Source organism: Thunnus albacares, chromosome 10 (assembly GCF_914725855.1).
Source record: "Thunnus albacares chromosome 10, fThuAlb1.1, whole genome shotgun sequence".
NCBI lineage: Eukaryota > Metazoa > Chordata > Actinopteri > Scombriformes > Scombridae > Thunnus > Thunnus albacares.
Window position 1 is genome coordinate 32,872,773 of NC_058115.1, and position 22,454 is coordinate 32,895,226.

At 42.3% G+C, this 22,454-nt stretch overlaps 9 non-coding genes across 9 annotated transcripts; all 9 read left to right on the top strand.

The window, feature by feature from the left end:
* The first annotated feature begins 2,072 nt into the window (after positions 1-2,072).
* Positions 2,073-2,154, top strand: trnas-gcu. Its single transcript has one exon. It is a non-coding gene; the product is annotated as a tRNA-Ser (tRNA).
* Positions 2,155-3,515: 1,361 nt separating this feature from the next.
* Positions 3,516-3,597, top strand: trnas-gcu. Its single transcript has one exon. It is a non-coding gene; the product is annotated as a tRNA-Ser (tRNA).
* Positions 3,598-4,509: 912 nt separating this feature from the next.
* trnas-gcu lies at positions 4,510-4,591 on the top strand. Its single transcript has one exon. It is a non-coding gene; the product is annotated as a tRNA-Ser (tRNA).
* Positions 4,592-5,119: 528 nt separating this feature from the next.
* trnas-gcu lies at positions 5,120-5,201 on the top strand. The gene has a single exon. It is a non-coding gene; the product is annotated as a tRNA-Ser (tRNA).
* A 570-nt stretch (positions 5,202-5,771) lies between these two features.
* On the top strand, positions 5,772-5,853 carry trnas-gcu. Its single transcript has one exon. It is a non-coding gene; the product is annotated as a tRNA-Ser (tRNA).
* Positions 5,854-6,532: 679 nt separating this feature from the next.
* Positions 6,533-6,614, top strand: trnas-gcu. Its single transcript has one exon. It is a non-coding gene; the product is annotated as a tRNA-Ser (tRNA).
* Positions 6,615-8,028: 1,414 nt separating this feature from the next.
* trnas-gcu lies at positions 8,029-8,110 on the top strand. The gene has a single exon. It is a non-coding gene; the product is annotated as a tRNA-Ser (tRNA).
* A 2,453-nt stretch (positions 8,111-10,563) lies between these two features.
* On the top strand, positions 10,564-10,645 carry trnas-gcu. The gene has a single exon. It is a non-coding gene; the product is annotated as a tRNA-Ser (tRNA).
* Positions 10,646-11,101: 456 nt separating this feature from the next.
* trnas-gcu lies at positions 11,102-11,183 on the top strand. Its single transcript has one exon. It is a non-coding gene; the product is annotated as a tRNA-Ser (tRNA).
* The last annotated feature ends 11,271 nt before the right edge of the window (positions 11,184-22,454 follow it).

Below are 22,454 nucleotides of genomic sequence, written 5' to 3' on the forward strand. Positions count from 1 at the left end.
ACATCGATTCCGCTAACCCTCAAATGCAAAGCGAGCGCTCTACCGTTTGAGCTAATTCCTCTACAAAAAACTGAAGACATCTAACTCTGTGCTGCACATCTCTTCCTTCTGCCCCTGCAGATTCCTGGAGGGGGAAAAAACCTGTCTTTATTTGGTGTCTCCACTTACAAGAGTTACCAATGAAACCCTCCCTACCTTCCAGGTTCTGTGTACAGACCTGTGCTCATAGAGCATCTGTTTGCATCCCATCATCATCAATTCATGTTCAATTCAATATTCTGTCTTTATGTGACTACAGTCACATCCAAATCGGATGAAGCCATCCTAGCATGTTGGATGTGTTGCACCGTTCGCTTTTTTTACCCTCCTCTGTCAGAGAAAAGCTGCTCCACAACAGAGACCTGGACTCAGCTATGAGAGGAGGCCACGATACTGCTACCTCTTTGAATAAATTGTGTACAAATGTCAAGGCGACGGGTTGGAATCCCATCCTCGTCGAGTCAACTTCACTTTGATCTGCTGTGTTAGAATATCGTCGAGCTAACCGGTTCCATCGTTAAAGCCTCGATGCAGCAGCATTTAAAGCAGTAAATTCAATTTGTTCGGTCAAAGACGCAAAATCAATCCACACACCATTGACCAATCGCAAGGCTTCTTGAAAGAGCTCCCTATGATCCCTATGAGGGAACAGAGAATCCAAATCAGATGAAGCTATGGTAGCGTGTTAGGTGTGTTTCACTGTTTGCTTTCTTACCCTCCTCTGTCAGAGAAAAGCTGCTCCACAACAGAGACGTGGTTTGCACTCGGTTATGAGAAGAGGACACGATACTGCTACCTCTTTGGATAAATTGTGTATAAATGTCAAAATGAGGAAATAGTACAGCAGAGAGAAAATAGAGAAAAACTCCAGCAGCTGTTGTGACTGACAAGTGGTGGTCCAGCCAGCTAGCGACTTAGTGATTAACTGGCCAGCTACAACACTTTAACAACAAACCCTGTTAGTGTCACTATGTCGCAGAGTTTTTGGCACCACCTAACAGCCCCAGCAGCTAGGCCTCTCTGTGCTGGACATCCAGGTCTCCTGAGACCTCTTTCCTTCTCCCGCTTTTTTTACTCAGGACTTTGTGTCGTTTGGAACCTATCGATGATTGATCCAGACCTTTCTGATCATCTTGCCCATGTTCAGCTGTGAAATTGGTTTTCCACATTACCTAGAAGTTCCCAACAGAAGTTGGAGAAGTAGTTAAAGTCTTTTGGAGAATGCAGGCATCGATCCCGCTACCTCTCACATGCGAAGCCAGCGCTCTACCGTTTGAGCTAATTCCCCTACAAAAATATGAAGACATCCAACTCTGTGCTGCACTTCTCTTTCTTCCTCCCCTGTGGGGGATTTGTGTTCCTGGAGAAATCTATCTTTATCTGGTGTATCCACTTAGAAAAGTTACCAATGAAGCCCTCAGGACCTTCCAGGTCTGTGTAAAGACTTGTGCTCACAGAGCATCTGTTTGAATGTGTGACTACAATCAGAGGGGAAATAACTCAAATGGTAGAGCGCTCGCTAAGTAGCGGGATCGATGGCCGCATTCTCCAGGAGACTTTCCTGTTGTGTGTACGTAATGTTCCCTGGAACTTTTGTGTGCAGTGACAAACAACTCAACCTGTACAATTAATTCAGAATTGAGATAAAGAGAGTCCTCTTACATCTATTGCAAGCACTCTGCTTGCATGTTTTCTCTTCCCACGTCCTTTTTTTCAATCTCCCCCTCCTGTCTTAACTTTGGCATAAAGTTGAACTTTTCTCAACTTCCCTTTGAGTAGCAGTTTTAGTTTTTGAGATTCCATGTCACAATGAAAGGCATCCTGCTGCGTCTCCAGTGTTCAAATCTGTATGTGTGAATGGGCTGTTATACTGTCAGCTAAGATTGAATCCTTCCAAAGGGGCAACTCAACTATTCACACTTTGAGTCATGTGACTCTGACCACGCTCACAACTGTCATGTTACCAGACCTCACTGTTTCACAGATTGTCCATACAATGCCACGACTGTATGGATATTTAAGCACTATCAACAGACGAGGTGGCCGAGTGGTTAAGGCGATGGACTGCTAATCCATTGTGCTCTGCACGCATGGGTTCGAATCCCATCCTCGTCGAGTTAACTTCACTCTGGTCTGCTGTGTTTACATGTCGTCGAGCTAACAGCTTTCATTGTTAAAGCCTTGATGCAGCATTTAAAGCAGTAAATTCAATTCACCACCTCACACCACTGACCAATTGCAAGCCCTCTTGAAAAAGATACATATGAGGGAACAGAGAGTCCAAAATGGATGAAGCTATCTTAGTGTTTTTTTACCCTCCTCTGTCAGAGAAAGGCTGCTCTACAACAGAGACGTGGTGTACACTCACTATGAGAAGAGGGGCCACGATACTGCTACCTCTTTGGATAAATTGTGTATAAATGTCAAAATGAAGAAACAGAACAGCAAATAGAAACTCCGGGAGCTGTTGCGAATGACTAGTGGTGGTCCAGCCAGCTAGCGACTTAGCGATTAGCTGGCCAGTTACAGCAGTTCACCAACAAACCCTGTTAGTGTCACTATGTTGCTAAGGTTTTGGCAGAACCTAACAGCCCCAGCAGCCAGGCCTCTCTGTGCTGGACATTCAGGTCTTCTGGGACCTCTTTCCTTCTACCGCTCTCTCTTCTTCTTTTACTCAGGACTTTGTGTCGTTTGGATCCTATTGATGATTAATTCAGGCCTTTCTGATTCCGATCATCTTACCCACGTTCAGCTGTGAAATTGGTTTTCCACATTAACTCGACTTTCCCGACGGAAGTAGAAGAAATAGTTAAAGTCTTCTGGAGAAAGTGGGGTTGTCGATCCCGCTACCTCTCACATGCGAAGCGAGCGCTCTACCATTTGAGCTAATTCCCCTACAAAAACATGAAGACACCTAACTCCGTGCTCCACTTCTCTTTCTTCCTCCCCTGTGGAGGATTTGTGTTCCTGGAGAAATCTGTCTTTATTTAGTGTATCCACTTAGGAAAGTTACCAATGAAGCCCTCAGGACCTTCCAGGTCTGTGTAAAGACATGTGCTCATAAAGCGTCTGTTTGAATCTCATCCTCGTCAAGTCATGTTCAATTCAACCTTCTGTCTTTATGTGATTACAGTCAGAGAGGAAATAGCTCAAATGGTAGAGTGCCCGCTTAGCATGCGATAAGTAGCGGGATCAATTGAAGTTGAACTTTTCTCAACTTCCGTTTGAGTAGCAGTTTTAGTTTTTGAGATTCCACGTCACAATGAAAGGCGTCCTGTTGTCTCTCCAGTGTTCAAGTCTGTATGTGTGAATGGGCTGTTAAACTGTCAGCTAAGATTCAATCCTTCCAAAGGGGCAACTCAACTATTCACACTTTGAGCCATGTGACTCTGACCACTCTCACAACTGCCATGTTACCAGACCACAGATTGTCAATACAATGCCATGACTGTATGGACAATTAGATACCATCAACAGACGAGGTGGCCGAGTGGTTAAGGCGATGGACTGCTAATCCATTGTGCTCTGCACGCATGGGTTCGAATCCCATCCTCGTCGAGTCAACTTCACTCTGGTCTGCTGTGTTTACATATTGTCGAGCTAACAGGTTCCCTCATTAAAGCCTCCATGCAGCAGTATGTAAAGCAGTAAATTCAATTTGTCCGGTGAAAGATGAAAAATCAATCCACTGACCAATTGCAAACCTTCTTGAAAGAGCTCCCTATGATACCTGTGAGTGAACCGAGAGTCCAAAATGGATGAAGCTATTGTAGCATGTTAGATGTGTAGCACATTTCTCTTCTTTACCCTCCTCTGTCAGAGAAAAGCTGCTCCACAACAGAGACGTGCTTTACACACAGCTATGAGAAGAGGCCACGATACTGCTACCTCTTTGAATAAATTGTGTGTAAATGTCAAGATGAAGAAACAAAGAGACAAACTCCGGGAGCTCTTGTGACTGACGAGTGGTGGTTCAGCCAGCTAGCGACTTAGCGATTAGCTGGCCAGTTACAGCAGTTCACCAACAAACCCTGTTAGTGTCACTATGTTGCTAAGGTTTTGGCAGAACCTAACAGCCCCAGCAGCCAGGCCTCTCTGTGCTGGACATTCAGGTCTTCTGGGACCTCTTTCCTTCTACCGCTCTCTCTTCTTTTCTGATTCCGATCATCTTACCCACGTTCAGCTGTGAAATTGGTTTTCCACATTAACTCGACTTTCCCGACGGAAGTAGAAGAAATAGTTAAAGTCTTTTGGAGAATGCGGGCGTCGATCCCGCTACCTCTCACATGCGAAGCGAGCGCTCTACCATTTGAGCTAATTCCCCTACAAAAATATGAAGACATCTAACTCCGTGCTGCACTTCTCTTTCTTCCTCCCCTGTGAGGATCCCCGCGTTCTCCAGAAGACTTTGTTGCTGTCTGATTGTCCATGCAATGCCATCACTGTATGGACAATTACATAACAACAACAGACGAGGTGGCCGAGTGGTTAAGGCGATGGACTGCTAATCCATTGTGCTCTGCACGCATGGGTTCGAATCCCATCCTCGTCGAGTTAATTTCACTTTGATCTGCTGTGTTAGAATGTCGCCGAGCTAACTGGTTCCATCATTAAAGCCTCCATGCAGCAGCATTGAAAGCAGTAAATTCAATTCAACCACCCAAAGGATCCAGTCAAGGACGCAAAATCAATCCACACACCACTTACCAATCGCAAGGCTTCTTGAAAGAGTTCCCTATGAGGGAACAGACAGTCCAAAATGCTATCATAGTGTGTTGGATGTTTTGCACCATTTGCTTTTCAACCTCCTCTGTCAGAGAAAAGCTGCTCCACAACAGAGACGTAGTTTACACTCAGTTATGAGTTGTGTTGTGTCTCCAGTGTTCAAGTCTGTATGTGTGAATAGGCTGTTATACTGTCAGCTAAGATTCAATCCTTCCAAAGGAGTTATGCAACTATTTATACCTTCAGTCATGTGACTCTGACCACTCTCACAACTGCCACGTTACCAGACTTCAATGTGTTTCTCAGATTGTCCATACAATGCCACGACTGTATGGATATTTAAACCCTATCAACAGACGAGGTGGCCGAGTGGTTAAGGCGATGGACTGCTAATCCATTGTGCTCTCCACGCATGGGTTCGAATCCCATCCTCGTCGAGTCAACTTCACTCAGGTCTGCTGTGTTTACATGTCGTCGAACTAACCGCCTTCATCGTTAAAGGCTCGATACAGCAGCATTTAAAGCAGTATGCATCCAGTCAAAGACGGAAAATCAAACCTCACACCATTGACCAATCACAAGGCTTCTTGAAAGCGCTCCCAATGATACCTGTGAGAGAACAGAGAGTCCAAAATGGATGAGGCTGTCGTTGGATGTGTTTCACTGTTTGCTTTTTTACCCTCCTCTGTCAGAGAAAAGCTGCTCCACTTTATTTGGTGTCTCCACTTACAAGAGTTACCAATGAAACCCTCCCTACCTTCCAGGTTCTGTGTGAAGACCTGTGCTCATAGAGCGTCTGTTTGCATCCCATCATCATCAATTCATGTTCAATTCAATATTCTGTCTTTATGTGACTACAGTCACAGGGGAATTAGCTGAAATGGTAGAGCGCTCGCGTAGCATGTGAGAGGTAGAGGGATTGATTCCCGCGTTCTCCAGAAGACTTTATTGCTGTCTGATTGTCCATGCAATGCCATCACTGTATGGACAATTACATGCCAACAGCAGACGAGGTGGCCGAGTGGTTAAGGCGATGGACTGCTAATCCATTGTGCTCTGCATGCATGGGTTCGAATCCCGTCCTCGTCGAGTTAACTTCACTTTATCTGCTGTGAAGTTAACCAAGCTAACCGGTTCCATCATTAAAGCCTCGATGCAGCAGCGTTTAAAGCAGTAAATTCAATTCAACCACCCAAAGGATCCAGTCAACGATGCAAAATCAATCCACATCCCAGTTACCAATTGCTACCCTTCTTGAAAGAGTTCCCTATGAGGGAATAGAGTCCAAAATGCTATCATAGTGTGTTGGAAGTGTTGCACCGTTCGCTTTTTTTACCCTCCTCTGTCAGAGAAAAGCTGCTCCACAACAGAGACGTGGTTTACACTCAGCTATGAGAGGAGGTCACGATATTGCTACCTCTTTGAATAAATTGTGTACAAATGTCAAGGCGACGAAACAGACTAGCAGATAGACACTTCTGGGAGCTGTTGTGACTGACTAGCAGTAACCAAGCCGGCTATCGAGTTAGCGGTTAGCTGGCCAGCTACAACATTTCACCAACCGGCCCTGTGAATGTCACTATTTCACCAAGTTTTCAGCCCCACCTAACAGCTCCAGCAGCAAGGCCTCTCTGTGCTGGACAGTCGGGTCTCCTGGGACCTCGTTCCTTCTTCTGCTCTCTACCTTCCGCGTTCTCCAGAAGACTTTATTGCTGTCTGATTGTCCATGCAATGCCATCACTGTATGGACAATTACATACCAACAACAGACGAGGTGGCCGAGTGGTTAAGGCGATGGACTGCTAATCCATTGTGCTCTGCACGCGTGGGTTCGAATCCCATCCTCGTCGTGTCAACTTCAGTCTGGTCTGCTGTGTTTACATGTCGTCGAGCTAACCGCCTTCATTGTTAAAGGCTCGATGCAGCATTTAAAGCAGTAAATTCAATTCATATAGTCAAAGACGCGAAATCAATCCTCACACCACTGACCAATCACAAGGCTTCTTGAAAGCGCTCCCTATGATACCTGTGAGGGAACAGAGAGTCCAAAATGGATGAGGCTGTCGTTGGATGTGTTTCACTGTTCGCTTTTTTACCCTCCTCTGTCAGAGAAAAGCTGCTCCACAACAGAGACGTGGTTTACACTCAGCTATGAGAAAAGGCCACGATACTGCTACCTCTTTGGATAAATTGTGTATAAATGTCAAGATGAAGAAACAGAACAGCAAATAGAAACTCCGGGAGCTGTTGTGAATGACTAGTGGTGGTCCAGCCAGCTAGCGACTTAGCGATTAGCTTGCCAGTTACAGCAGTTCACCAACAAACCCTGTTAGTGTCACTATGTTCCTAAGGTTTTGGCAGAACCTAACAGCCCCAGCAGCCAGGCCTCTCTGTGCTGGACATTCAGGTCTTCTGGGACCTCTTTCCTTCTCCCGCTCTCTCTTCTTCGTTTACTCAGGACTTTGTGTCGTTTGGATCCTATTGATGATTAATTCAGGCCTTTCTGATTCCGATCATCTTACCCACGTTCAGTTGTGAAATTGGTTTTCCACATTAACTCGACTTTCGACCTGACGGAAGTAGAAGAAATAGTCAAAGTCTTTTGGAGAATGCGGGCGTCGATCCCACTACCTCTCACATGCAAAGCGAGCGCTCTACCATTTGAGCTAATTCCCCTACAAAAACATGAAGACATCTAACTCCGTGCTGCACTTCTCTTTCTTCCTCCCCTGTGAGGGATTTGTGTTCCTGGAGAAATCTGTCTTTATTTGGTGTATCCACTTAGGAAAGCCCAATGAAGCCCTCAGGACCTTCCAGGTCTGTGTAAAGACATGTGCTCATAAAGCGTCTGTTTGAATCCCATCCTCGTCAAGTCATGTTCAATTCAATCTTCTGTCTTTATGTGATTACAGTCAGAGAGGAAATAACTCAAATGGTAGAGTGCTCGCTTAGCATGCGATAAGTAGCGGGATCAATCGAAGTTGAACTTTTCTCAACTTCCGTTTGAGTAGCAGTTTTAGTTTTTGAGATTCCACGTCACAATGAAAGGCGCCCTGTTGTGTCTCCAGTGTTCAAGTCTGTATGTGTGAATGGGCTGTTAAACTGTCAGCTAAGATTCAATCCTACAAAGGGGCAACTCAACTATTCACACTTTGAGTCATGTGACTCTGACCACTCTCACAACTGCCATGTTACCAGACCTCACTGTTTCACAGATTGTCCATACAATGCCACGACTGTATGGATATTTAAACTCTATCAAGTGACGAGGTGGCCGAGTGGTTAAGGCGATGGACTGCTAATCCATTGCGCTCTGCGCGCGTGGGTTCGAATCCCATCCTTGTCGAGTTAACTTCACTGTGGTCTGCTGTGTTTACATATTGTCGAGCTAACAGGTTCCCTCATTAAAGCCTCAATGTTTTAAGCAGCGTTTAAGGCAGTAAATTCAATTTGTTCGGTCAAAGATGCAAAATCAATCCACACCCCACTGACCAATCACAAGGCTTCTTGAAAGACCTCCCTATGAGGGAACAGAGAATCCAAATCGGATGAAGCCATCTTAGCATGTTGGATGTGTTGCACCGTTCGCTTTTTTTACCCTCCTCTGTCAGAGAAAAGCTGCTCCACAACAGAGACGTGGTTTACACTCAGCTATGAGAGGAGGTCACGATACTGCTACTTCTTTGAATAAATTGTGTACAAATGTCAAGGCGACGAAACAGACTAGCAGATAGACACTCCGGGAGCTGTTGTGACTGACTAGCAGTAACCAAGCCGGCTATCGAGTTAGCGGTTAGCTGGCCAGCTACAACATTTCACCAACCGGCCCTATGAATGTCACTATTTCACCAAGTTTTCAGTCCCACCTAACAGCTCCAGCAGCAAGGCCTCTCTGTGCTGGACAGTCGGGTCTCCTGGGACCTCTTTCCTTCTTCTGCTCTCTGTCCCTCTTCTACTCAGGACCTTGTGTCGTTTAGGTCCTGTCGATGATTCTTACAGACCTTTCTGATTAAAATCGTCTTACCCATGTTGAGCAGTGAAATTGGTTTTTCGACATCAACTAGACTTTCCCGACAGCAGTAGAAGAAATAGTTAAGTCTTGTGGAGAATGCAGACATCGATTCCGCTAACCCTCAAATGCAAAGCGAGCGCTCTACCATTTGAGCTAATTCCTCTACAAAAACTGAAGACATCCAACTCCGTGCTGCACATCTCTTCCTTCTGCCCCTGCAGATTCCTGGAGGGGGAAAAACCTGTCTTTATTTGGTGTCTCCACTTACAAGAGTTACCAATGAAACCCTCCCTACCTTCCAGGTTCTGTGTGAAGACCTGTGCTCATAGAGCGTCTGTTTGCATCCCATCATCATCAATTCATGTTCAATTCAATATTCTGTCTTTATGTGACTACAGTCACAGGGCAATTAGCTGAAATGGTAGAGCACTCGCGTAGCATGTGAGAGGTAGAGGGATTGATTCCCGCGTTCTCCAGAAGACTTTATTGCTGTCTGATTGTCCATGCAATGCCATCACTGTATGGACAATTACATACCAACAACAGACGAGGACTGCTAATCCATTGTGCTCTGCACGCGTGGGTTCGAATCCCATCCTCGTCGAATTAACTTCACTTTGATCTGTTGTGTTAGAATATCGTCGAGCTAACCGGTTCCATCATTAAAGCCTCGATGCAGCAGCATTTAAAGCAGTAAATTCAATTTGTTCGGTCAAAGACGCAAAATCAATCCACACACCATTGACCAATCACAAGGCTTCTTGAAAGAGCTCCCTATGAGGGAACAGAGAATCCAAATCGGATAAAGCTATCGTAGAGTGTTAGATGTGTTTCACTGTTCGCTTTTTTTACCCTCCTCTGTCAGAGAAAAGCTGCTCCACAACAGAGACCTGGTTTGCACTCGGTTATGAGAAGAGGACACGATACTGCTACCTCTTTGGATAAATTGTGTATAAATGTCAAGATGAGGAAATAGTACAGCAGAGAGAAAATAGAGAAAAACTCCAGCAGCTGTTGTGACTGACTAGTGGTGATCCAGCCAGCTAGCGACTAAGTGATTAACTGGCCAGCTACAACACTTTAACAACAAGCCCTGTTAGTGTCACTATGTCGCCGAGTTTTTGGCACCACCAAACAGCCCCAGCAGCTAGGCCTCTCTGTGCTGGACAGTCAGGTCTCCTGAGACCTCTTTCCTTCTCCTGCTTTTACTCAGGACTTTGTGTCGTTTGGATCCTATCGATGATTAATCCAGACCTTTCTGATCATCTTACCCACGTTCAGCTGTGAAATTGGTTACCTAGAAGTTCCCAACGGAAGTTGTAGAAATAGTTAAAGTCTTTTGGAGAATGCGGGCGTCGATCCCGCTACCTCTCACATGCGAAGCGAGCGCTCTACCATTTGAGCTAATTCCCCTACAAGAGCATGAAGACATCCAACTCTGTGCTGCACTCCTCTTTCTTCCTCCCCTGTGGTGGATTTGTGTTCCTGGAGAAATCTATCTTTATCTGGTGTATCCACCTAGAAAAGTTACCAATGAAGCCCTCAGGACCTTCCAGGTCTGTGTAAAGACTTGTGCTCACAGAGCATCTGTTTGAATCCCATCCTCGTCAAGTCATGTTCAATTCAATCTTCTGTCTTTACGTCACTACAATCAGAGGGGAAATAACTCAAATGGTAGAGCGCTCGCTAAGTAGCAGGATCGATGCCCGCGTTCTCCAGAAGACTTTATTGCTGTCTGATTGTCCATGCAATGCCATCACTGTATGGACAATTACCTACCAACAACAGACGAGGTGGCCGAGTGGTTAAGGCGATGGACTGCTAATCCATTGTGCTCTGCACGCGTGGGTTCGAATCCCATCCTCGTCGAGTTAATTTCACTTTGATCTGCTGTGTTAGAATATCGCCGAGCTAACCGGTTCCATCGTTAAAGCCTCGCAGCATTTAAAGCAGTAATCGCTACCCTTCTTGAAAGAGTTCCCTATGAGGGAACAGAGAGCCCAAAATGTTATCATAGTGTGTTGGAAGTGTTGCACTATTTGCTTTTTTACCCTCCTCTGTCAGAGAAAAGCTACTCCACAACAGAGACGTGGTTTGCACTCGGTTATGAGTTATGTTGTGTCTCCAGTGTTCAAGTCTGTATGTGTGAATAGGCTGTTAGACTGTCAGCTAAGATTCAATCCTTCCAAAGGAGTTATGCAACTATTTATACCTTCAGTCATGTGACTCTGACCACTCTCACAACTGCCATGTTACCAGACCTCGCTGTTTCACAGATTGTCCATACAATGCCACGACTGTATGGATATTTAAACCCTGTAAACAGACGAGGTGGCCGAGTGGTTAAGGCGATGGACTGCTAATCCGTTGTGCTCTGCACGCGTGGGTTCGAATCCCATCCTCGTCGAGTTAACTTCACTTTGGTCTGTGGTGTTTACATATTGTCGACGTAACTGGCTCCTTCATTAAAGCATTCACTGTGTTTCACAGATTGTCAAGAAAATGCCACGACTTTATGGATGTTTGATCACCATCAACAGACAAGGTGGCCGAGTGGTTAATGTAAAACTGAGAAATGACAGGGATGCAGAAAAGCACTCCTGGCTTGGTCTGTTAACTTATTCAAATAAAGTTAATGGGGTAAAAAATGTACTACTCATATTGAAAAGGCAACTTCTCCAAGAGAATCGACTTCCTGCAGTTGTAAAGTTAGTAATTTATTTAAATAAAGTTTGCGGGGGAAGATTCTACTGCTGCTTTGAAAGGGAAAATGTTCATACATGACTTTCTGTAAACTGATGACCATTGTGATAGTCGTCTCCTCTCAGCAGCTGTGACTCTGCTCACATCAGAGCCGTCCACTGGTTTTTAAGAAATAAGGCATTTGTCTGTGTTAGAGTGAAATGCGAGCTCTGACTCAGAACCAGCAGCAGCAGGTTAGATTTTCTAAGGAATTCATGCAGAGGCCTGCTGACATGTTTTAACAGGAAAAATACCCAAACGAGCAGCGATGGTGATCTGAGGCGGCAGTGCCCGACCCCAAACACACTGACAGCAGGTATTGAGTTGATTAAAGCAAGAGCTCTTTATTTACAAAATGAAAATGGTCTGACGATGTATAGTAAAGGACATCCAGTCAGATTAAAGGAGACTACTTATCCAAACCTCAATCTCAGTGAGGGGTCAGAGGTCATTTCGTGCTGGGTTCTTCTCCTGGCTTTTTCTTTTAAAAAAGATTTCCAGCAGATGATAGAAAAAAACACCTGTTATGTAACCTGGATGACTCTGGAATGAGTCCCATTAAACATTTTACGGCTCTTTGAAGTAACACAGCATCTATTGAAATCTTTGAGCTGAATCCAGACGTGTTTTGGTGGAGTGATGGAGGAAGGTCGTACTGAGGGATTGGATCTGCTTTTCAAAAGTTGTTCAAAGGGTTTGAGAAAAGGCAAAAAAAAAAAAAAAAAAAAAGAGGAGAATAAGGGTCCACAAAAATAAACTGTGTTCTGAAGCTGAAAGCATGATTACAGTAAGCAAATGCAGTCATAGGGGGTTAAAAAGGAAATTTGTGGTTTTGGTGTTATGTCGATACATCTGTATAGACATTTTTTCACCTTCTGGTTAATACAGGGGTTGTTTGTTTGTATATTTCCTCCATGATGAGAATCTATGTCTGGAAGTTTGAGTTGCACATGTTGAAATTTAGACATAATAGACATACTATATAGATAACTTCAAACCATGTTCACACAGCATCCTGAATTCTCTTTGGATGATTGTTTTATTCAGATAACTGAGTTACTATAACACCTCATTAATTAAGCTATTAATCTTAATAGCTGGTAGACTGCTGGTTTCAAGAGGCAACAGCTTATCTTAGTAAAGTAAGACCCCAGGACTGGATTTTACCAACTAATCATAAATAAATTAATGAGCACCTACTTTGATTGGCAGGAGATGTGGCCCCTACCTTCACCCCCAGTCAATCGGGATATGCTCTAACGACTACAGCAGCATGTTTACCTGGAGTAACGTCTGCAGCCGGAGATGTAAGACATTATATAGCGTCTATGAAGCAGAGTCTGATCCTGAATGAAGGAAGAAGCTCCTGTTGCACAGTTGAGACTCAACAGGATGTTTCAGAACGGTGAGCTTGTGTCTAAGTTTCCTCACAACGTAAAAGTCATTTTTTCAAATGAAGCTGGAGGTCGCTAGCTTAGCTTTAGCACAGGTATATCATATTCCTTTTGCTGATTAACAGAAAGAAATGTATTAAAACTACATCTAGAGATTGAAGATGAAACAGTAGAAAATCCTGCGGCCTGCTGAATCTCATTGAGCAGACAATCAATTGTATAATGTGTCGAACACACACACAATCACTAACCGATAACGGAGGGAAGACTGTCTCCAAAAATGATTTTCAGCCATTCCTGACGTCACTTTCCATCCTCCGGAAGGCTGTAAAGACTTTTTAGCTGCTGAACAACCAGCAACACTTCCAGTCTGCTGCTTTGCTCGTCATGTGGCTGTGATGCAAACTCTGACTACAGAAGTCACTACAGGGGTGGGCTCATGCTAAAGCTTCCTGAATATTTGATTTGACTTCCTGGTGTGACGTAGTAACAGGCTCCACCCATACACTGTAGAAAAATATGGATGCAGTTATTGTGACGTCACCTGTTAGTTTCTGAAGTTGGTTTTGAAGCTCAAAGTGAGCCGCTGCAGCCGTCGCCATTTTGGCAGTGTGTGCCGCTGCCTAACTCCCAGCCAATCAAAAATGGGCAAAGAGGCGAGGCTGAATGGCTGAAACAAGCCACCTAGCGGCTGGCGGACCTGTCACTCAAAGCAGCCATGTCCTTCATTATGCAGAACTTTACGGCTTAATAAAATTTAAATGGGTGAGTTATAAAAAAAACCCCTGTACAGTTGTCATGAAATTAGCTACAGAGACCAAAACTGTTGTTTGTTCCAGGCTGTAAACATGTTTATTTCTGCTGTAAAGTTGGGCATTTTAACATGGGGGTCTATGGGGATTGACTCGCTTTTGGAGCCTCAAGTGGTCATTCAAGGAACTGCAGTTTTTGGCACTTCCACATTGGCTTCATGTTACAGCCTCAGAGGTTGCCGCTTGGTTCCACCTCAACAACACTCGCTCTTGTGCCGCAAATTTCCAAATTTTAAATAACTTCAAAAGACTGAGGACATAGAATTGAGTAATTTTACAGCACACAAGGCCCCACCATAATCCTGATCCATCCCAAATCTCATTTTTGTTATTGTCCACAACACCAGCTCTTTAAAGCTTAAGAAATCTAGTAAATACCTTAGTAAAGTGTAAATTGGTTTCTACGAAACATCTGTAGCCAGGCTTTCCGCAGTGTTCACCAAATTAATTTTAAGACATTATGAGATCTTTTTAAATAACACATATAATATAATTTAATACCCTTTTCACTGTCATGTCAGACAAAGATTGACAAAAACAGCGTGGAAAATAAAGCTTTAAATTATGTATTAAATACATGAAATTATTGACATTTATATCACACTTTTTGTCAGTACTTCCTGGGTGTACATAACAATAATTCCTAATAATACCCATTAACATGATCTGGTCCAGGATAAATGGCAGAAAACTGATGAGCCTTCCTGTCCCCTAGTGGCAGAACTTGTAAAGCAGCAAAATTAACCTTTTTGAGTTAACCATACTTTATTTTATTGGTTGATAGCAAATGGTCACAAGCCAGTTTATTATAACATCATCACTTACAATATATTTACATTCATCTGACCTGTTGGCAGTAAAAAAACACACTTTTTCATGTGAGGAAAGTTAAATTATGCTGTTTCAAGTTGAACAAAAATAAAATGAACAAATTAAAGTAATTAACATTTTAACAAATCAAGTTTATGAATACAATCTTGGCATCACATTTCTCTAATGTACCTTTTTTCCTCTCAGCAGACCTGGGATCTGGATTTCCTCTGGTACATTATGTCACGTCCTCTCTTCATCTTCACTGTCTGCTTCCTCTGTAAATACACAGTCTCACCCTGCCAAGATGTCCAGGTATATATCAGTGTGTGTGTGTGTGTGTGTGTGTGTTTTATTAGTAACAGCCGTCACTCAGCCTGCAGGGTCTGGGAGTCCCTGATGATGAAGCCATCCATTATTTACCGAGCAGTCCAGCAGCCAAAAAAAAAAAAAAAGAAAATCAATTATTTCAATGGGAATTATTCAGATGCTGCTTTGAATGTTAACGAGGAAGAAGAGAGGTGGGGGTACCTACAAAGAATGCATAAGAAGACAGAGAAAGTGAATGAAAGACAGAAAGGGCCAAAGAATATATAAAGACGGGAGAAATAGAGGCTCCTGCAGGGAGAAACTGGAAGAAGAGTGAGCAAAAATACAAAAAATAATGAAGAGAAAGACATAAATAAGTTAGAGCAATTACCAACTGGAGACATGTCATCATAGAGTTTAAAATGATTTCTTTCTAGTTTGGATCCAGACTGAAATGTCTCAATTATTACTGAATGGATTATTGTGCAATTTTATACAAACATTTGTGTTCCTACATAATTAGGGCTGCAATTAACCATTAATTTCATTATCAATTCATCCTTTTGTCTATAAAATATCAGAGAACAGTGAAAAATGCCCGTTATAATGTCTTAGAAGTCAAGATGACATCTTCAAATCTCATGTTTTGTCTGATCAACCGTCCAAAATCCAAAGATATTCAGTTTGCTGTCATGTTAAGGCACAAAATACCTTAAAATCATCCCATTTCAGATGCTGCAACCAGCTAACATTTGGCATTTTTTCTTAAAAAATGACTGAAACGATTATTTGATTATCAAAATAGTTGCCAGTTAATTTTTTGTAAGATCATGATCTTTCTCTAACAATAGCCAAGTGCTGCCAGAGTCTAAACACAACCCTAAAACATTGTCAGATGCTATTAGCACCCAGGTGTCAGTAGCCAACAACGCTATTTGCACCCAGGGTGGAATAAGCAATGTGGATCTTTATATCTGGGTGTTTGTATACTATTGTACTGTATGTATCTGTTACTTTTTCTATGGTTGCTTGGTAACCTGAACATCAATGACAAAAACTACCTGTGCTATATTATGAATGTGGCGGGTAAGGTGGTGTCCCACAGACCCCTTTGATGGCTATCTTTGACCAGCAGGTTCTCTGCAGGGCCAGGTCCATACTGGACTACACAGTACAATAGGAATAGACAGTCCTTTGTTCCCTGTGCAATAGCCCTGCTCAATCTTATTAGTATTATTGTGTTCTACATATTGTATGTACAGCAAACATTTTTGTACTTGTGTTGTCTTGACTGCAAGTCAAGTTTCCCATCTGGGATAATAAAGTGAATGAACTGAATCGTATGAAATTTGCACACCCACATCCTATTTGCATCCATCTACATGTACTTTGACTATTACATGGTAAACATGCTTTGATTTGGTGAAGTAATGACTTCATTCATCAATAAGTTTCAGTTTTATTACTACAGCCTCTGTAAATGTATGTCGCTGATACTAGAAACACCCAGAATACCTTGTATTAGCTATTATGAGTCATTTTTGCATGAAAATGGCAAAGGAGCACTATATTCACACTTTGGCCTTCGGCTGCGAGCACATAACATGCAGAGCCTTGGTATTATTACTTAATCATGTATGTCACAAGAACCAATGGATAAAGTCAAGTTCAGGTTATAAAACTCACCTTTGAAACTTTGATAATATGTATGTAAATTCTGTTCATACAGAAGAAAGCAGACATCTGCCACAATACTCTGAAAAAAACGTAGGAGACGAGATATGGAAATTGAGTTTGTTTATATTCAAAATTGTATCACAAGGGATGGTTAAAAGAAAGGCTGGAGTCGATGTAATAAGGTCACAGGTTCACAGAGACCCACCTGTGGAGGGATTTTTGAGGAGGACCCACCGAATGTTATTGTTCAAAAAATAAGCAAAATTACTGTTAAAACAGTGAGATAACAGACAGACTAACAAATCAGTTCTGTAATTGTGCCCAAATCAGCTGATTTAGCATGTAGCCCCCCTGAGGCTCTCCATGTGCTCCTGCTGGACCACGGCAGGATCGCCATCTTTAAGCATAATACATTTAAATATTTTACTAATTATTTGTGTGGCTTTAACCCACAAACATATAGACTCTTAATAACAAGGCAACTTGGACTTTATGTAGCGTCCATCCATCCAGACACTGCTGCGGCGCCTCTCTCCTTCAAGAAGTTTCTAATTCATAATTCAAAAGACCAACATAAGTGAAACATGTCATTGGCTTTATTGATTTTACACTATCAATAGGAGTAAATATACCTCCAGAGTAAGAAGACCTGAATAATAATAAGGAAGATGTTAATTAACATTTTCAAATATTAACTTAATATAATAAACTCCAAGCTAGACCACTCTCCATACTAATGAGTGGGATATGAATTAAAAAGGTTACTTAGACACTTGATGTAAAACACACACACACACAGACACGTATGTATGTCTATCCCATTCTACTACATTTACTACATCTTACCCAAGCATGTTCAACTGAAGTCAGTTAGCGACCTCGCGCTAGTTAGCAAGATTACTATGTGCCTTCGCCTAGCTAACTATTGCCAAATTAAGTAGCATAATCAACTTGGCAAACTAACATCTAGCTAGTGTTAGCTAAACTAACTGCGTTAGCTAACCATAGAACAAGTCTGCGCATTGGAACCGTTAAGTGTACCGAACGTTCATGCATGTGCACTTATGCACGCTCTGTAGGCGTTTTCATCAGGATGGGAGACAGTTATTTCAGTGCTTAGCACATCTACCAAGCACACCTTTCAACACCATGGACAGCGTCTCAACAGACAAAAAATTGTTTTTTGTCTCTCAAAATCCAGCGAAGTATTTATCAGTGTACACAAGCGCAGGCTGCCGCTAAATGGCCGACTGTGACACATTCACATTCTCTGACAGTTTTTTTTTTTTTAAACAAAACAAGGTACAAATCTCTTTGTGACCTATAAGTAACTTTATAGGCTATAAAATAAAAATAACTTTCTACACTAATCTAATCTACACAACGCTCAGCCATGATAAGAACATCAAAACATTAAATCAGAATTGCACCTTGTTAAGAATAAAAACAGAGAAAGAGCCTTTAAAGAAAGTTACCTTTAAGAGCTCTCAGCTCTTCAGGGAGAGTTAGGGTTAGTGTTCTTGTTTGGCTGTTTTATACTGGGATAGGTAATAATGAGTGGAACAGAACATGATAAACATCTATGTAAACAAGTGTAATATTATAATTATTTAATTGTGGTGAAATGTTGATGCATTTGTCTGTTTACATTGTTCTTTAAAAGACACAAACAAATGAAAAACTCACCAGTATTGAAACTAGTCTCAACTCTTCTTGCCAGAGATTAGATTGTTGTCCTTATAAATTATTAGTTCCACTTGTCACATTCTTACACAACATGGCCAAAAGTATGTGGACATGCAATTATTCTACCTATACTGTATGTAATTGATGAACATGTGATATCAAAACCATGTTCATTAATCTGCAGCCTCCACTCCTCTGGTTTCAGACTTTCCACCACATGTTGGAACCTGGCTGCAGGGATTTTGCTCCCATTCAGCCACAAGAGCATCATTGAAGTCCACCACTGATACTGGGTGATAATCAGTGTTCCAGTTCATCCAAAAGGTGTTGGATAGGTTTTAAGATCATGAGTCTGTTCACACCAGTCAAGTTCTTCCACACCAAATTGGAAAAAAAACAACATTTCTTCATGGAGCTGGCTTTGTGTACTACTGTATGCTGGTCAAGGCCCCTGAGTAAATGGGAACTATGGTGCACAAACCTGGAAAAACCAAAAGTACACTGAAGTATGTCCACATACTTTTGGCCATATCTGTTGGAGAACAAAGAGGAAACCTCTCACTTCTCCATCAGTCTGTCTGTTTGTCCATCTGTCCTCGTCTGCAGAAAAACTCAGACACAGACAGAGCGAGAATATGGAAATGGCCGCCGCTCTGCTCCTTCATTATTCATATTTCAGAGCCGGTGAATAATCAGATTACAGCTGATGAACATGCTGAATTATTCAGGAGGCTGTGATTGGGCCTGGGGATGCGATCGGGGAGGGAGGGGGTGGCGATGAGGGGAAGGAACCCGGAAGCAGGATCCCCGGGGTGCTGAAGGTCCCCCCCCGCCTCTCCGCCTCCATGCGGCGGCTCCTTCCTCTCTCTCGTCCCTCGCCGGCGTTTTCCGGTTGGGCGACCGGGTTAATGACCGTATGGCAGAGAGGAGCGGGAGAGGCGGCGGGAGGCCCGATGACGCGCTCTCACTGCGACCTGCTGTGAGGCGGGTTGAATAATTGGAGGGAGGTGTTGAATCGATCCCTTCGCTGCGTGGTGCAGTGATTGGCAGCGAGTTATCTAACCGACACCACACACACACACACACACACACACACACACACACACACAGCAGTAGAAGATCCAGCAAAATTCTTTTTAATCATCTGCCATGTACATTTTTTCACTGTAAAAATGTTATTTTATTTTTTTCACTACACATTTTCCCTCCTCAAATAACACACTTATTGTAGTTTTAAAGTCTGATATGAGGAAATTTGACTTGTTACAGTTTAGTTGTTGGCATGAAACTACACATTTCACCTTTAATTGACAGACAGCAGAAATAGTTGACCAGAAATGGTTTTTATGGTACGTGTCTTCGCCACTTGGCTGCTGGACGTCCCTGAAAATACACTTTTTTTTACAGTAGCCACTAGGAGTGTGCCCAAATACAAATACATTATTCGGCAAAGCACAAATAGTGGGTTTTATACAAATATTTGTTTCATACAAATATTTTAAAAAGTATTTGTTGGGGGTGTTCCCCAGAGATAAAGCCGACACAAGCAAAGTGCTCTTAAAGACTCTCCATAACCTGTTGTTCCCCTTCTTCTTTCCACAAAGTTAGGTTGTAAAAATAGGCAATAAATGAAAAGTGCAAAGCAATAATTGCCTTTGAAGTTCCTCCCTACACGTTCTACGCTGTACTGTCTGTGTGTTATGGGTGTATAAATAGATAAGTCTGGCTGCAATGAGGCGATGAGTAAAGTTTTAGCTCAGTAATCATAATAATTTTTAAGCCTCTTTCCACTTTTATTCAAATACAAATACAAATACAAATAATTTTGGTGCCTCAACAAATACAGATACAAATACAAATACTGGGATCTCTGCACTTCCCTAGTAACCACAACCACTGACCAGACTCTCTCTCTCTACAGTGTAAGAAGTCAGTCTTCAAGTTCAAAGAGAATCTAAAATCAATATTTTTCATAATAATAATAAAGTACGAAATGTCAGTGTGTAATGTGTTGTGTCTTTGCTGAGAGCGTCAATCATAGCGTCACTTCAGAAAAAGCTCTAAAAAGCCACTTTACACTACACAACACGCAACATTTCATCAACATAGCCTTAATGGATTTCACCTTTGTCTTTTCAGCCTTTTTCATTAAAAAAAAAAAGAAAAACCTGATTTAATAATTGTCCAGGCGTAATAAAAGGCAACTTAGAGAAATATGGCAACTTCTGACAGTGTCACAGCCACAGTGGCCCAACAACCAAAAGTAGTACATTAGTTTTAATTAAGACAAACCACAAAGCTGTTTTCTGCTCAACACTGAGAACTTGTTGATGTTGTTACAGACTGTAAACCGTCCTGACACTCTGAGCTGGACGAGCTCGAAGCTTCAGAGATGTTTTCTGCTTCAACCCAGCTGGATGTGATTAAACCTGCCTGACCCCGAGTGACTCCAGAGTGGGGGGTGGGGGAGTGGAGGGGAGGGTGGAGGTGTAGGGATGAACCTGGGCCAAGCAGGAGGCAGAGGCCAGCCAACAACACCAGGACACTTACCACACCACCTGCTACCCACACAGACTGAGAGAGAGAGAGAACGTCATGGGGGGCTTTATATTTCAAACTGGAACTATCACAGACACAACACGGCTAAAATGAACAATTATCCTGATTATTAATTAATCTATGCATTTTAAAAATATGTCTTAGTCTGCAGAATAATGATATGTGAGGGAAAGCTTCACTGTGTATGTCTCTCCTCTCCTCTCATTGTGAAAAACCCAAAACGTCAGAAAGCAACGTCTTCTAACACAGTTAAAGGACCAGTATGTAGAATTTAGTGGCATCAAGCAGAACAGACCCAGCAGAAATGGAATATAATATTCATAAGTATGTTTTAATTAGTGTATAATCACCTGAAAATAAGAATCATTGTGTGTTCGTTACCTTAGAATGAGCTTTTATATCTACAAAGGGAACGGTCTAACAAAAAAGAAAGTAGTTGTAGTTGAGTCTCTTGTATAAACTTGTATTGACAAATAAACTTCCAGCAGTTCCACCAATGAGACATTTCCCCTCTAAACTTCTCACATGGTGTCATTTAGATATCTATTCAAGACCCAAAGAGGTGAAACTCTTCAATACTCACAAAAAACCCCGAAAATTAGCAAAAAGTCCAAAAGCTGAAAAGAGATTTGTGCACCAGAACTTTATTTTTTTCTTCTTTCCTCTCCCATCAATCATCTCATGACCCCTCAGATTTATCTTATAATAATTTTATGTATGTAGGAATAACAGGAATAAGTTAAAGGGAAAAATGAGGAGATCAACAGGGAAATTAAAACTACGAAAAGGGGATGTAAGACAACTGACTTGTGACCCTTTGAAGGGGCCCGACCCCTAGGTTGGGAACCATTGGAGTAAACTAGCTAATTGTATATAAAGTAGTTCAAACTGCTGCTAACACATTGATGCTTCAGTATTAATAATGTACTATATTAAAGATATTTAACATGATTTTTTGCAAAGCGAGTACTTTTGTTTCTAATACATTAAGTTAATTTAGCTAATAAGTCAATAAGTTAATACTTCCATACTTTTACTTTGAAATGCAGGACGTTTCCTTGTTATACTTTCAAAGTGTGGTATTGCTACTTTAAATTCACTAATGGATCAGAGTTCCTCTTCCAGCACCGCAAGGCTGAGTTTTAGCTACTTTCCATTTGTTCAAGGAGAATCTGACTGAGCTGAACTGACTTTTTTTGATTCTCGGCGCTACAGAAGCAGTTACTCAAAATATTCAAAAGTGCACCGTTGCAATAGAAAAGGTTGAGGATAAGTGGGATCTATTCTAGACTCCTCCAGTCGACACTGACAGCTGCAGACTGAAGTGTGTTTCTGATTATAACTCTATCAGAGGACCTACAGTGGATAGAAAGAGCGAGAGCTGCCCTAAGATGCTCTCCAAGTTTGTTTCCATCTTGCTGCCTTTTGTTGTTGTGGCGTCTGATCTGCCTGACTGACTCAGTGGGGAGTGGAATGTGTGTGTGTGTGTTATCTGATAATGTGTGGTTAGCTTAGCACTGTTAGCAAACAGAGCCTGGGTATATAAGATGAGTGGATGCCCGACATGAATTCACTGTTCTGCAGACTTTGTATGACTGTGAACATAACTGTCGTCCAGGTTGAAATACTCCGACAACATAATGAGCAGCGGAGGAGGAGAAGTCTGTTTCAAATATTCCTTAAGTTAAA